General features: G+C 31.9%; 1 non-coding gene across 1 annotated transcript; it reads left to right on the forward strand.

Moving 5' to 3' along the window:
- Window positions 1–7,739: 7,739 nt before the first annotated feature.
- On the forward strand, window positions 7,740–7,903 carry LOC145255908 (U1 spliceosomal RNA). The gene has a single exon (XR_013863918.1). It is a non-coding gene; the product is annotated as a U1 spliceosomal RNA (small nuclear RNA).
- The last annotated feature ends 7,381 nt before the right edge of the window (window positions 7,904–15,284 follow it).

Below are 15,284 nucleotides of genomic sequence, written 5' to 3' on the forward strand. Positions count from 1 at the left end.
AAATGCCAAATTGATTTTAAACTCCAAATTAATCTAGTGTGTTTTCTGTTTTGACTTTTTTTTTCTTTGAGTAAATTTCATTCATACTTTTATTTTGTGCTTAATAATAATAATAATAATAATAATAATAATAATAATAATAATAATAATAATAATAAAAATGCTTACGCAACTATAAGTGGACAAACCAATTTTTTTTATTATAAATGTACAAAAAAAAAATGGATAAAATAAAAATGAATTTAAAATGAAAATAAAATAACAAATTTAGAATGAATTAATATAAAATAGTTTAGAATGAATTAAAATAAAAATAAATTTAAAATGGATTAAAATGAAAATAAATTAAAATAAATTTAAAATGAAATAAAATAAAATAAAACAAGCACAAAATAAAAGTATGAATGAAATTTACTCAAAAAAAAATAATAAAACGGAAAAACGCTCGATTAATTTGGGAGTTTAAAATCAATTTGGCATTTTTTGGAGCTTTTTTAAAAATTTATTTTGGCCTGAAAAAGTTTTTCATGGCTAAATAGACAAATGTTTGCTCGTCATTAAATACCTAGCTTTTTTAAATTGCATATGTACTTTTCAAAATATATCTTTCCTTTTCTCCTAATACACATCCTCCTCCTCTTCCTCCTCCTCCTCCTCCTCCCTTACTATTATATCCCTCTCTTTTGCTCTCTCTCCCTCTCTTTATCTCTCATCCGCAACAGTGTTGCCAATTTAGTGGTTTTCCCGCTAGATCTGGAGAATCCGTATAAAATCTAGTGGTAAAATTTGGATGGAGCGGCTAGCGTTTATTTTCTCTAAAATATGGATATTTCGTTTGCCAGTAAAGTATAAAGAATTTCAAACCGAGAAAAAACAATAATGATAAAAAAAAAACATTAATTTGTTGATTTCTTCCTTTTTCTCACTCCTCCCGCTTTCTCCCCTCCTCTTTCCCATTTACCCCTCCTCCTCCCTTCTTAACGCCTTAGACAATCGTAACACTGCTCAAAACTAATCAATGGAGAAACCATTAACACATGCAATTTGCAAGTATTCATTTTTTTTAGTAAATATTTCAGTGACAATGCTTACGATATTTGCCGATTAATACCTGTCTAAACTTTCACGACTTAAATTCTTTTTTTTTTTTTTTTTTGATTTTAAACGAAAGAAATTCCTGAATTTTTTTCCGTGAAAGAAAAGTTGGTTTAATGTTTTGCAAATATTAAATAAAATTGAGCCACATTATTGGTAATTATTACATGGTCTATGTCGGCGCGTCGCGTTACTTACGGAAAAACGATAAATGGGGGGGGGGGCGTTACTTATGGAAAAAACAGTAAATTAAACTGCAGAAGCGCCCGTTAAATGTTGTACAAGTTCTAACCGGTACTGGTCGCGATTAGAGTTCCCTGCCGAACACCCTAAAAAAACACTGACTTCTCCCTTAGTTGCCATAGTAACTAAACGATCATGAATTTTTATCGACTTTGTTTTACTGTTTATGAATTTTGAAAAACAAAACAAAACATTACTACACATTTATTAATAATATCTCAGTTTTAATCACTTTTATCGACTTTTTGTTTTACTGTTTATGTGTCACTTTTATCGACTTTTCTTTTTTAAATAGCATTTTCTTTTTAAATGACTACGTTTTACTGTTTGTCTCACTTTTTTGGGTTTGTATTTCTGTACACATAGATTCGAAAAAGTTGTCAAAAAACAAATATATAACAAATAAATGTTATCAAAGGCAAGATAAGTTACTTTTCTACCTAACTGGATATATTTTTTCGTGTTTTTATTCAGTGTAACATGTTTATTCAGCTCGAAAAACATGCAGTGTTTACCGATGTATTGGAAAATTCAAAATGGCGGCCGACTCTCTCTCGGAGAAGGTAAGTTCAGGAAAAGGTATTATAAATAATAAACTAGACAAAATACTGTTAGAAATTCGCTCAATATATGTTACCGTGACATAAGTTGACATATATTCGGCGGGTTTTTAATAGTATTTTGTATAGTTTTTTTATTTATAACACCTTTTTCCATACTTACGGTGTTAAAGAGGGTGTGAGACGCCATCTTGAATTTTCGAATACATCGGTAAACACTGTATGCTTTTTCGAGCTGAATAAATATGTTACATTGAATAAAAACACAAAAAATATATCCAGTGAGGTAGAAAAGTAACTTATCTTGCCTTTGATAACATTTATTTGTTATATATATATATTTTTTTGACAACTTTTTCGAATCTATGTGTACAGTAATACAAACCCACTTTTTTTTTATATTGTACTAGTGCAAGTGCACTTATTGATCCGTGCTGAAATAACGTTATTATTTAAAAAGCCATTCTTAACATGGGGAGGGTGTTTTGTACCTATTCTCTACTTTAACCTTACAATTGAATAAAAAAACATTAAACTTTACTTAAGCTTAGAAATACGATTTAAAATATAGCACAGTAAAGTGCACTCCACTGCAGTCACTGCACTGCACTAGCACCCATTTTTTTATTAATAAATGTTTAGTAATTATTTTTCTTTTAATATTCATAAACAGTAAAAGCGTAGTCATTTAAAAAGAAAATGCTATTTAAAAAAAAGAAAAAGTCGATAAAAGTGACACATAAACAGTAAAAAAAAAAAAAAAAGTCGATAAAAGTGATTAAAAGTGAGATATTGTTAATAAATGTGTAGTAATGTCTTTTATTTCAATATTCATAAACAGTAAAACAAAGTCGATAAAAATTCATGATCGTTTAGTTACTATGGCAACTAAGGGAGAAGTCAGTGTTTTTTTTAGGGTGTTCGACAGGGAACTCTAATCGCGACCAGTACCCTTGTTTTTTCTCACCCGGTTCACCTTTTCAAAAGAAATCACGCATTTTCATGATTAAACAATTATTTTTATGATAAAAAGAAAAAAAATAAGGTCAATGTCGATAATACATCAACCGCAGAAGGACCCGTTAAAAACTATACAACTTCTATAATTGAATCCCCCTTCCCCAATTTTGAATGTGATATTCGTTTATAACATACTCGAAAACCTATAAAAATGGCTATTTTAAGGTTAAGTTGTGCGTTGGTGTATTATCGACATTGACCGAAAAAAAACAAAAACAAAAAAAAAACGGGTTTGTATTACTGTACACATAGATTCGAAAAAGTTGTCAAAAAACAAATATATAACAAATAAATGTTATCAAAGGCAAGATAAGTTACTTTTCTACCAAACTGGACATATTTTTCGTGTTTTTATTCAATGTAACATGTTTATTCAGCTCGAAAAGCATACAGTGTTTACCGATGTATTGGAAAATTCAAAATGGCGGCCGACTCTCTCTTTAACACGGTAAGTTCAGGAAAAGATGTTATAAATAATAAACTAGACAAAATACTGTTAGAAATTCGCTCAATATATGTTACCGTGACATAAGTGGACATATATTCGGTGTTTTTATAAATAGTATTTTGTGTAGTTTATTATGTATAACACCTTTTCCCAAACTTACCATGTTAAAGAGAGTGTTGGGCGCCATTTTGAATTTTCCAATACATCGGTAAACACTGCATGTTTTTCGAGCTGAATAAACATGTTACATTGAATAAAAACACAAAAAATATATCCAGTTAGGTAGAAAAGTAACTTATCTTGCCTTTGATAGCATTTATTTGTTATATATTTGTTTTTTGACAACTTTTTCGAATTTATGTGTACAGTAATACAAACCCAAAAAAACTTTCATTTACCAAAACTTTCTTATTTAAAAAAAAACTGCCAGCTAAAAATTCCTCCTCAATATGACAAGTCACTTTACGCTTGTACGCACGCGTACGCAAGAACCGAAATTTCCCTTTTTTTGGACAAAAAGCAATTTCCACTAATTGTCTCTTTAAAAACTATTGGTTTTACTTGAAATTCAATATTTCTAATTTCGCTATTCTAATAAAGAAGGAGCTCAGGGCTCTTTATGGCAGCGGAGTAGAATCTAATATGCATGCAATCTTCCAACGAGAAAGCATTTGAATAAAAGCTGTTTGGAAATATTACCGGAGACTCCTGGTTGTTTCTTTGGAAGGAATCTTTGCAGCTGTTTGCAGATTGTCAATCAAGACCCAGATGAATGAAGGTAATGTTTTCGTGTTTGGCAATTAATTGCCATGAAATCAGACTATGAAATTCAACTTTTTTTTTTTTTTTTTTTACATAGGCATCACCACTTATCAAGAATCACATAATAAGGGTTAAGAGTGTACAGTAGTGAATTGAACAATATAGTAATTGTTAGTAATGGAAATTCGGTAAAGTTGTTAACTTAAGTGGAACGGCTCATCAAGAACTTGCTTATGTTGGACTTGAAAACAATTAGATTGAAGTCAGCTGGAAAGCAGGAAAACAAGACAATTCCACAGGCGTGCAGTTCTAAGAAAGCAGCTTGTTTCATGGAATCTACGTTTAGGTTTAGGCACAGATAAAGAGTGGGAGGGGGGAATTATTAATAGTGTTTTCAGCTAGACGAGTGTTTCTTGTGAAAGTTTGGCAAGGGGGTCCCATAGATTGAAGCTCAGTCGAGCACTTGCCATGAAAATAACAATAAAACAGAGACAAACTTGCAACATCTCTTCTGTGAGATAGAGGTTATCTTTTGTTTAATAAAATGTTATGTGAAACTAAAGTCTAGTTGAAAAAACAAAACATTTCTTAGTTATTCATAACAAGTACAAAGTAGTTAAAAATTAAAACATGTTTTCATTAGTTGTTATCAGCAGTCGAGTTGTTATCTTGTTTTTTTTTTCTTGCTAGGCTGTACAGTCAACTCGCTAATTTCGTTTCGCTAAATTTGCGTTCTGTTCCAGTTCTCCTGTTTGTAATTCCCCAGAAAGATCTTCCGTCCCTTTTCTTGTTAAAAGAAAGGTTTGTTCATAAAATGTGATATGTCGTGTTGAAACTGTATCGATATGTGTTATGTATTTAAACAGTTGTACAGATATCTACAAGGAACATTATGAAACACTAGATGACGCAAAGAAACTCATTACATACCCACGCACTTTATGTACACGCCTTACATATATAGTTAACACTGACGCTATGTAAGACTTAATTGTGATGTTGTAGTGATGAACATATACAAAAATTATGGAAAAAAATAAGGTAGAAAATTGATTATCTATAATATAAATCTCACCTGTCTGTTTAAATGTATGTATGTTTGTTTGTTTGTATGTCTGCCTAAAACTTTCGACAGAAGCGACGAATTTTCACGAAGCTAGTCAATCGAAAAGAGGGGGATGATTTTCGAAAATATCAGCGAAAAAAAGCGACCCCCTCCCTGTAGAAAAGTGCCAAGTTTAGAGTGTTGTTAGCCAATTTTTCGATATTTGTCATCCGCAAGGTCGAGCTTCAAAACGATACTGATCTCGTAAAAATCCGTCGCTTCTGTCGAAAGTTTTAGGCAGACATACATACAAACAAATAAACATACATACATACATGATGACAGCAAACTCGTTCTCGAGTATTGCCATTACTTAATACATTTCTGGCTCAAATGAGGCAGACATGAGCGCCACTAGCAGTATGTGCCTAACGGTCACTTCTATGAACCTTCTATAGTCCTGCACATCTGCTGATGACCGGGTCCAGGCTGTGGTGCCCTGAACACCTGCTGGTCCAGACCTTGGATGTTCCAGAGCCTTTATTTCTATTGACGCCCATATTCGTATCAGTCCCCATTGAGTGTCCATTTGACGTTTTAGACTACAGCCAGCCTTTTTGATACACACTGATGGTAAAATGTGTATTCCATTACATTTCAAGTAATGTCTATGCTTAAAGCTTTTTATACTGAGGAAAGACTTTGCACCGAGACAATCCCACTCTCTAAACAACTGCCACATTGAACCAAAAAGAAGAGCAAGTGAACATCATTGGATGCTGCAGTCGCCACAGGTTCTTTATCAGGGTTTTCCTTCTCCTAGAGAGGTTGCCTTCACCACGGCTTACGGAGCCCTCTTCACCCATCATGCCATTTGATCTATGACTGGGACTTAGGTTGCTGGGCACCAGAGCATATTCCACATGCCGATGGGTCATGTATGCCGCAGCTTACAGGGCCTAAGCTTCTCTGGAGGTTTCTGGCAGGGTTACCTCACCCTTAGCTTTTGGTTAAAAGAACCTTGGCCCACAAGGTAATGGAGGTCCAGTTATACAACGCAGGACACTCGCTGTTCATCAGAGCTCCGTCTGCGTGGCAGTGGTCACGACATACACGTGGGATTAATTTGTCTGGGAGAAGCACAGTCACAGTACGACGCTAAGACATCTGTGTGCTTTTAACACACGTCCACACCAGATCTTGAACACCATACACCACCACCATACATACATGCATATATACATACATTTAAACAAACAGGTGAGATTTATGTTATAGATTACACTTATTTAAAAAAAAAAAAAACCCCAAAAAACAGAAAAATCTTTATCATATAAATCTCTGTCACGGAATAAAGATGTCATATTCCAAAAATGACAAAGTCACTAAATCGCGGTGTGAGTTTATTGTTTATTATTAATAGTTATTTATTTTGTCAAATATAATTTTTTCGAGTTAAACTCTATCGAGAAATACACATTTTGTATTGAGAAATAACTTTAATAATGTAAATATTAGCTAAAGTTATCCGATATGGTCCAAAATACGGCCATTTAGAATAACTTGTAAATTGATCAAGTAGTTTATGTTTATTTTTTTTAATTTAAGAAAATCAAATTTTATGATGAACTGGATGGGACAGGCGATAGACGCCATATTTTTTTGGCCGAACAACTCAATTCGACTACTGAGATTTATTTATTTTTCCAGTTCATCAATGGTCACCAAAAATACTTAATCGCTAAAAATCGTACAATTTTATTTTCTTCACTAAAAAAAGAAACTACTTGACCAATTTACATCATGATTTTAAAAATATAACATCTTTGTTTCGTGACGAGTAAGTACACCATATATATATATGCAATTAGATTAGAGATGAGTATTGGCTGAAGAGAGCTTGATATGGGTATTTAGAACGGTCCTAATTATCGGGTTTGAAACCAACGGTACCAATGACTTATCTCATCTAAAACTGTAATTCTAAATATACACCTACAAATCTTAGTACGATCCGTAAACTACAGGAGTACAAAAATGATAAGAAATAAGCGACAATCTTTAAAATGGCAGCCGACGCAAAAAGGGACGCAACTCTTCAACTCGAATTTTTTTTTGTTGTTTAATTCGTGATTTGAAATACACAGACAACAGGAAAAAAAAAAACAAAAAAAAAACGAATATTTAATATATTTACTGTATTTTGTTTCAATTAAATGAAAATCTTTTTTTTTCTATTTTTGTAATTAAGTAATTTTTTGTTGGTTTGTTTCTGTTGAAAAGATACCGAATTTATTATTTGTTGTTGACGTGTAAACGACCTTGACATTCGTAATGAAGACAAAATGTAAGTTTCTTTAAAAAATGTCGTATTTTGTGTAAATGTTTGTAAGTTTAAATGAGATGGAATTATTTGTTATGAATTAGTTATTTTTTTAATATAAAAATTGTGATGTGTCCATGTTGTTTACATTTTAATTTGTGTTATTTTATTGGTTTTAAAGCGAAGTGATTAGTATGTGGAGTTGTGTAATATAAAAATAGCAAGTGGCGCCCCGGAAACCTCATACTTACCTGGCACAGGGGTAAACGGTGATCATCCAGGCCGTTCTCCCAGAGCGAGGCCCTTCCATTGCACTACGGTTGGGTTGACCTTTGCGATCGTCCCAAATGTGGACGACTCGGGTGCGCTATTTCTAAGTGTGGGGTCTGCGTTCGCGCTCACCCCGATAATTAAATCAAAATGAGATCGTTCTCTTAAAATTGTTACATTGTGACTTTCATGATATTTAATATTGAAATTTGTTCTGTAATATGTTACTGTTTATGAACTCAAATTTCGTTTTATAAAATATAACATTTTTTCAGCAAAGAATCTTGATTATTCATGGCCAAAACGGAAGGAGGGAGTAAGTATTTTTGGACTCTCTTTAAAAATCCGCCAAAAATCAAATAATTTATGAAATTTTCACCAATTAACAAGTGAACAATGAACTTTATGATGGTGTAGTTTTTTTTCTTAATCGATATTTATACATATATATTTTTACCTTCTTTATTTATGGGTACAAATATGCTTAAAATAATTAGCCAAAACTGAACAAAATATATTGTATTGTGGGGAGGGTGAGTATCGTACAAAAAACAAAACCCCAACTCCGCACGTATCAGATTACAAGGTTGAAAATTCGAATTTTGAATGTGTTTAATTTTTCATCTTTTGTGTTTTGATGTGTTAAATTCGTTGAATATGTTAATAATAATTATTATCGTTCAGATTAGCAAAAAAAAAAAATATTTTATATTTTCATTATTTTTGCGAAAAACACTACTTTTAAATCTTTGAAAAATAAATTAATAATTTTCTTACAGTGAGCCCAATATTGTTAATATACCATTAAATAGGTAATGCTTTGAAGAATCGATACCAAAAAAAGAAAAAAATTGATAAATAACTGTGCATTTTGCTAAAAATATGATGATTTCTCTCTGCAATTTCTTGCAAATTCACCTATGATAGACCAAGTGTGATACTAGATGCAGTAGTTGTTTTCAACACGAATGACGCCTAGCATTCCCAAAATGATCACCCATCTGATACTGGCCAGTCTCATCGTTGCTTAACTTCGGGGGTTATGTATGCAACAAATATATTTAAGCTATTAAGCGGAGCCCACCATTAACTTGTTTGTAAACAAGCTGATGGTTAGAGCACTGGTGCGACGAGCGGGTGTGGATTTAATACACACTTGAGGAGAAATATTTACGGCACTGATTCGTGGTCCGATAGTGAGAGCTGCCAACTGTCAATGCGACGGTTGTAGGTTCGATCCACTGCTGAGGAAAGGTGCATGTCTAGCCGTACTGATGAGTTGTGATACAATGAAACAGTACTGTATGTGGATGACAATTAAAGCCCCCCTCTTTGGGTTGAGCACTTTGTAAATATATTTTCACCAGATGCGTATTCAAGCAATTAAGTGAAGCCCACTATTTATTTGTTAGTAAACAAGTTGATGGATAGAGCACTGTTGCGACCGGCAGGTGTAGATTTGATATGGTAGACCAAGCATGATACTAGATGCAGTAGTTGTTTTTAACACATACGACACCTAGTATTCCCAGAAGATTACCCATATGATACTGGCCAACCTCATTGTTGCTTAACTTTGGGGGGGGGTTATGTATGCAACAAATATATATATTTAGGATTATCTACTTATCAAGTGTTTCCTTTTCAGATTAAATATGTTTTTAACTCTTTTTCAAAGTGTTTTTTACCATGTTTTATATACTGTTTGCTCTTATATATATATATATATATATATATATATATATAGTCTTTGAAGTTTTTAACATTTGAAACTATACAAAAAATTACTTTTTATCATTCGTTAAAAAACCATTTAGTCAGTAAGTCATTTAATCACCTGCAATCACTGCATCAACTCTCTCGAATTTACTATAATACCAATTTTTATTCATGCGTTTATTTAGAGGCATTACAGTTTCTCCTACGTATTGTGAATTACAGTTTTTACAGGACAACAGGTAGACCAAATATATATATATATATATATATACACCTTTCTACATTACACTCTGTATAATATGCCCCTCCTTTATCTAGAATTCGATAAAACTCCCCCCAACATCATATATAATTTTAATTGATCTATCAAGGCCTCCATAGTTTATTTTAAACTATTATTAATGTAACGCCTCCCGTGCAGCTCAGCTCAGGTGCACAGGCTCGTGATTGAAATGCACCTGTAGCCGATACATGTGGCGCTACGTTACCTGTGGTTTCGTCTAGTGGTCGAATTCGTCTTCGGTCGTCGTAGGTCTCTCTCCCAGTTCTGCTTTCAAATCAGCTTCCAACCGTCATCTGGGCTATCGGAGAAATAAATTGCATTCACAATGGCGTTCCAATCAAAGAAAAGAAAGTCAAAACTTAATTTGTTAACACAGAATTGATTATTGTCTTTGACTTTACAATATAAAAGTTACACACTGCCTAGTCATGCAACTTAGGGGGCTGGCAGTTTTGTTTCTTTTACCAAGTTCTCCGTTCTTCATCTACCATCCGTCCACGGGAAGAGATCAGCGAAAACAGACCCCAATTAGCTAAGTGTCTTGTTTTTATCAAAACAGTAATTCCTCCGTCCACCTTTTTGGAGTTATTCTTTCTTCCTTTCCTCTCTCTCTCTTCTTTTATCGTATCAATTTGTATTCCCTTTCCTTTTTCCTCTTTTGAATTTCCTCTCTCTCTCTGTTTCCCTAATTTCTACTCCTTCTCTCGGCTTTTATCTATACCAATTTTTAACCCTCATTGCCTGAGGTGTTACTTATCAATAATTTAGTCACCTCCAGGTCGACTGGGTCACTCCACAAGGTTTTGAAAAACAGCCTCTTCGTTGTTAACAGATTTTTACCAGCCATTATCTCAAAACAAATTCTCGTTTGTCTTTCTCTTAAAGACCCCACCCCGGCCCTGATGTGATAAGCGACAACTATTTATTTCCATGAGTCAACCATTTTCGGCTGGCGAGTCTGTATTGCCCTTTCTGACCCTAACTTCCTATAGGTGTCGGCCAGTAAGACCCCCCCCCACGTACCTTTCGATAGAATCTTGTTTCTTTAATAATTTGAATTGTTGTTCTAACCTAAACCAGAAAACGACCCTGTATTGCTTTTTCTGCCCTCGAGAATCTCATTATCATTTTTATTTATTTATTTCTTTCCCATCGAAATATTCACTATTTCTTTTCTCATTGAAATATTTACTCTTTTCTGTGGACAGGAATCTCATAAACATCTGTTTTTCCTCACCCATCTTCTCTTCCTCTATTTGAAAAGCAAGATCATCTGGTGTCGCCAGGGATCTCGTCATATTAAATTTTGTTTTTTTATACTTCCTCACGCGATTTTTTAAAATTCAGGTACTTATAATATTTTTGCAAATTCTTATAGCAAATAATCCTAAATCTTATTAAGACACAAAAATAATTAATTGGTTCAAAAACCTTTTAAAAAATATTAAAATAATTAATTGGTTCAAAAACCTTTTAAAAAATATTAAAATAATTAATTGGTTCAAAAACCTTTTAAAAAATATTTAAATTGAGACAAAATGGCAGTGAATGGTGTGGTTTTGGAAAATTCAAAATTCTATTAAAAATAGAAAACGTTTTATATTATTCTGCTTTTCATATGATGAAATTCCAGTTTTTATCTTTCTGGAAAAAAAAGTTGCTCAAGAATAATGGATTTTAATTCGTTTAAAAAAATAACATTATTTTTTGTAGTGCCTAATCTTAATCGAACATTGGGGATGTCATCATTTTGTATCTATTTATAATTGTACATGACAAAAGCTGTTAGTCGTTTTAATTGAATCAGAGAAGAAGTATTTTTTTTTTCCATTGTTTAATTCTTTTGGAAAATATGCGCTAAAATCAAGTTCACTCCATCCCACAACACAGAAATAGACATCTTTTAACAATTAAAATAATTTCAAGTTGTAGTTGAATTTGCTATTTTATAATTGCTTATAGTCATTTTTTATGAAAATATTTTTTTTAAATCAGAAAACCTTACTCAAAAATCTATGTTTAAAACTTCATATCGCGGAATATTGGAATTTTATTCTATTTAAATATTTTTAAAATTAATTATTTTTTAGAATTCTGTTTTTATATTGTAATTTAACTAATTATAATATATATATTATTGAGAAAAAAAAGGTTCATTTTTTTTTTTTTTTTTTACTTAATGATTTTATGTTCATTTTTTTTTATTTACAACTTCAAGGTAAGTGAAATAAATAATGGATTCATTTATATAAAAATAACTATTTTTTAATTATTTAAACTCTTCAGTTTTATAAAATCTTACAATTTTTATGGACCTAAATTTATTTTGTTTAGTTTCCGTAACATGAAATATGGGTGGGGGTGGGGTTTAGAACACCTAAAAAAATATTTCCCCCTCACATATTTAACAAAAACTGTTTTTGAACTATAAGTTAATTTAAAATTGAATACGTATCCAAAATTTCATGAAAATCTGACCATTAGTTGATCTTTGCTAGACTTTCTAAACACAGGTGTGTGTTTATGGCTTCAGAATGATCACTATATAGGAACGTTGTTTTAAAGTGTTAATAATGTAAACACGATTTTGGTCTCGCATTTTCATTATTTTCGTACACTGTAAAAGATTTTTTAAAAAAATATTACTAGTTTATTTGAAGCTTCTTCTTTTAAATTGTATAAAAGTTGTGATGATAATATTTAATTACAGTTACATCGTGTAACATAGGTACCTCCAACATGAGACAGATTTAATCTCCCCTATCGAACATCTTTGGTAATTTTAATTTAATAATAAAATTCTGAAACAACTTCCCACGTGTTTCTCACCTCTACATGACTTTAAAATTTGGTATTTGTACAGTTTAATCAAGACATTTAAAAAAAAAAATGAAAATATCAAAAAAAAAGTTTATATTGTACATATCCGTTTTGAAATGAAGTTCTCCGAAAAAAGAAATCTCAATTAATTTCATCAAGTAGTTTTTTTGTTTGTTTTTTTTACAGGGAAAAACAATTTGTTATGATACCAAGCAAAAGTTCAATTTTTTAGGAAGAAAAGCTAGTATTAAAGATGGGGAAGAAGTGTTGGCGCTTTAAACTGAGTTATCTCCCCGTGGCATGTTAAAAAAATTCAAGATGGCTACCTTCAACATGCTGTCATAAAAACGTGTTTTTCTGCTGTAAAAAAAAACAAACTACTCGATCAAATTAAGTGAAATTTTTTTTTTTTTTTTTTTTTTTTTCAGATCTTCAGTCCAAACTGGGTACATACAATATAACCTTTTTTTTTGATATTTTCATTTTTTAATGTTTTGATTAAACTGTACAAGTACCTAAAATTTTGTTAATGAGTCACCAATTATGTAGGTTAAAAGCCACTTAACGATAATAATTGGATAGATTGTCAGTTGAATGATCAAGAATAATACACAAGAGGATTTTGGTTGGTTGTTTTTGTTTTACGGCATATCAACCCTTTTCAGGTTATTTAATGCCGAATCTAAAGATTTTGAAGAAAAATTTTTTTAATAGAATATATTTGTTGTTTTCACATCGGTTTCTATTTAACCCATAGTTGGGACCCTAACAGGTACTACCACTCCGGGTCAGAGTGAACCTGGGAGCAATGGTAATTAAAGGGTTGCTCCACACTCCCCAAAGCCCACAAGCTGGGGCCTCACCACTGGATATAGTTTAAGGTCATATCCAGGACCCCCATTGAGGGACTTTTACCCTCTGCAGGGGGGCAGTTGGCGTATTCTAATGCTCCACCAACAGGGCCTACACGAGAGGAAGAAGATTAAGAAGAATGAACAGAATCTGAATATCCATTATGAGAATTGATACTAAATATTTGCTCGACGTTGTAACTCGCTGTCATAGCATGTTCTGCAATTGTTTATTTGCCTCTCTCATATCAAACTATTTTTTTCCTTCATGAATTTTTACGTTTTTTTTTTAATCGCAAATGAAGCAAACACCCGATTGAATTAAAAATCTGCTTTATAAAATACAAAATACTTGTTTTTTTGTTTTTTTTTAATCCTGATACCCCCCTCCTTCCCTAATCTCATAAAAACAACGTTACTGACATTTTTTCTTAGGAGCTGTAAATTTGTTAAGTGAAATAAATTAAATCGATTATAATGTGAATTAATTATTTTAAGAACATTTTTGTAAAGAGAATAGAAATCAATAATAATGCTAAATTTAAATTACATATTTCAAATTTAATTCAGCAAAAAAAAAAAAAAACCCAAAAAAAAACCCAAAACGAAATCTTCAAGTACAGATAAAACTAAATAAATGGTTGTTTTTATTAAATTTTCATTGAGTTTTTAAATTGCATCAAATCAGTGAATCAAAACTCTGGTCTAAAGAGTTGCCTCCCCTATATAAGCTTACATTTGTAAAAAAAAAAAAAGATTTTCATTATTTTTCATCATTTATTTTTTTATGTGTAAATCTCGTTAAGTAATTCCAAAATGTCTAAATTAACTTGAATTTATATGAATTTATTTACTAATAAGCTATCCTCTTGCTGTGATGGTTATCCCTCAATACAAGGATTCTAACTACCCGTCTTATTGACAGTGTTGATTTTTTTTTTTTTTACTAGAGATGTTCTAAAATCAGTGTCTCCTATTAACGGATCAGAGAGGATTGCAAATTGCATTATTATGATGAATGAATTTATGTATTCATGACTTGAAAGTTTCATCTCTCTATTTCTAATATTAATGGTGTGAGCCTCTAAGTAAGCAACCAACCCCTGTCATGGATGTGTGTCAGAAGCAAAGATGCGTCATTGAATTCCTAGCAAAACTGCATTGAGAAAAATTATGACTATGTAGAAAAATACATTTTGGAGCACAAAAGGTTTCTCGTTTTAATAGTGCCATTTCCGTCTTTGTAGTTCTTCAACTTTTTGAGGTAAAAAGAGAAATAGGAGGCTTTACTTTTGGAACGATCCTCATATGACAAAGGGCGCTCCAGACACTCATGCACAGCCACCATTCATCTCTGGTAAAAATGCATTGAGAATGGTGGTGACTATGTAGAAAAATAAATTCTTGAAATCAAAAGGTTGTTTGTTTTAATGGTGCCATGTCTGTCTTTGTAGTTCTTAAACTTTTTGAGGTAAAAAAAAAAAAAAAAAAAATAGGAGGCTTTACTTTTGGAATAACCCTCATGTATATATATTAATGTATCAGCACTTGTGAAGGGCCATTTGAGGATAAGGATTAATGAGATTGTCAGTTGGGGATAAACATCTGAGAGTATTAGAAATATTTAATTGACAAGAATTTGTTAACATTGGACTTGAAAGCGACCATGTTGGTTGTCAGCTAGGAATCAACACAGCTGTTGTTCATCATTGGCAAAAGTGCATTGAAAATGATGGTGACTTTGTAGAAAAATGAATACTGGAGCCCAAAAGGTTGCTCGTTATAATGGTACAGCTTACATCTTCATAGCTCTTTAACATTTTGAGGTTAAAAAAAATATATTTT

The sequence above is a fragment of the Euprymna scolopes genome, chromosome 31 (genome assembly GCF_053919585.1).
Source record: "Euprymna scolopes isolate OS-2025 chromosome 31, ASM5391958v1, whole genome shotgun sequence".
Taxonomy (NCBI): domain Eukaryota; kingdom Metazoa; phylum Mollusca; class Cephalopoda; order Sepiida; family Sepiolidae; genus Euprymna; species Euprymna scolopes.